The sequence below is a fragment of the Piliocolobus tephrosceles genome, chromosome 20, assembly GCF_002776525.5.
Source record: "Piliocolobus tephrosceles isolate RC106 chromosome 20, ASM277652v3, whole genome shotgun sequence".
In the NCBI taxonomy this organism is placed as follows: domain Eukaryota; kingdom Metazoa; phylum Chordata; class Mammalia; order Primates; family Cercopithecidae; genus Piliocolobus; species Piliocolobus tephrosceles.
The window spans coordinates 18,398,027-18,399,385 of record NC_045453.1 but is presented as its reverse complement, the minus strand read 5'-3'; the positions used below and the strand labels follow the sequence as shown (position 1 = coordinate 18,399,385).

The window sequence follows — 1,359 nt, the reverse complement described above, 5'->3', positions numbered from 1 at the left end:
TTGATTTAATCATTTCACAATATGAGTATATATAAATGAAAATATCACACTAATATACATAAAATTTTTATTTGTTAATTATAATTTTTTTTTTTTTGAGGCAGAGTCTCGCTCTGTTACCCAGGCTGGAGTGCAGTGGCACCATCTCAGCTCACTGCAAGCTCCGTCTCCTGGGTTCACACCATTCTCCTGCCTCAGCCTCCCAAGTAGTTGGGACTACAGGCACCCACTACCACACCCGGCTAATTTTTTTGTATTTTTTTAGTAGAGATGGGGTTTCACCATGTTAGCCAGGATGGTCTTGATCTCCTGACCTCATGATCCACCCGCCTCAGCCTCCCAAAGTGCTGGGATTACAGGCATGAGCCACCATGCCCGGCCTCATAAATTTTTTTTTATACTTTAAGTTCTAGGGTATATGTGCACCATGTGCAGATTTGTTACATATGTATACATGTGCCATGTTGGTGTGCTGTACCTGTTAACTTGTCATTTACATTAGGTATATCTCCTAATGGTATCCCTCCACTCTCCCCCCACCCCACGATGGGCCCCAGTGTGTGATGTTCCCCACCCTGTGTCCAAGTGTTCTCATTGTTCAATTCCCACCTATGAGTGAGAACATGTGGTGTTTGGTTTTCTATCCTTGCAATAGTTTGCTCAGAATGATGGTTTCTAGCTTCATCCGTGTTCCTACACTACAAAGGACATGAACTCATCGTTTTTTATGGCTGCATAGTATTCCATGGTGTATATGTGCCACATTTTCTTAATTCAGTCTATCATTGATGGACATTTGGGTTGGTTCCAAGTCTTTGCTATTGTGAATAGTGCTGCTATAAATATACGTGTCCATGTGTCTTTTTAGCAGCATGATTTATAATCCTTTGGGTATATGCCCAGTAATGGGATGGCTGGGTCAAATGGTATTTCTAGTTCTAGATCCTTGAGGAATTGCCACACTGTCTTCCACAATGGTTGAACTAGTTTACAGTCCCCACAACAGTGTAAAAGTGTTCCTATTTCTCCACATCCTCTCCAGCACCTGTTGTTTCCTAACTTTTTAATGATCGCCATTCTATTTGGTGTGAGATGGTATCTCATTGTGGTTTTGATTTGCATTTCTCTGATGGTGAGTGATGATGAGCATTTTTTCATGTGTCTGTTGACTGCATAAATGTCTTCTTTTGAGTAGCGTCTGTTCACATCCTTTGCCCACTTTTTGGTGGGGTTGTTTGATTTTTTCTTGTAAAAACATATGGAATGCTTCATGAATTTGCGTGCCATCCTTGCACAGGGACCATGCTAATCTTCTCTGTATTGTTCCAGTTTTAGTATATGTGCTGCCGAAGCGAGCAC

The 1,359-nt window shown here is 41.4% G+C and overlaps 1 non-coding gene across 1 annotated transcript; it reads right to left on the bottom strand.

Moving 5' to 3' along the window:
* Window positions 1-1,252: 1,252 nt before the first annotated feature.
* LOC111530051 lies at window positions 1,253-1,359 on the bottom strand. Its single transcript, XR_002727685.1, has one exon. It is a non-coding gene; the product is annotated as a U6 spliceosomal RNA (small nuclear RNA).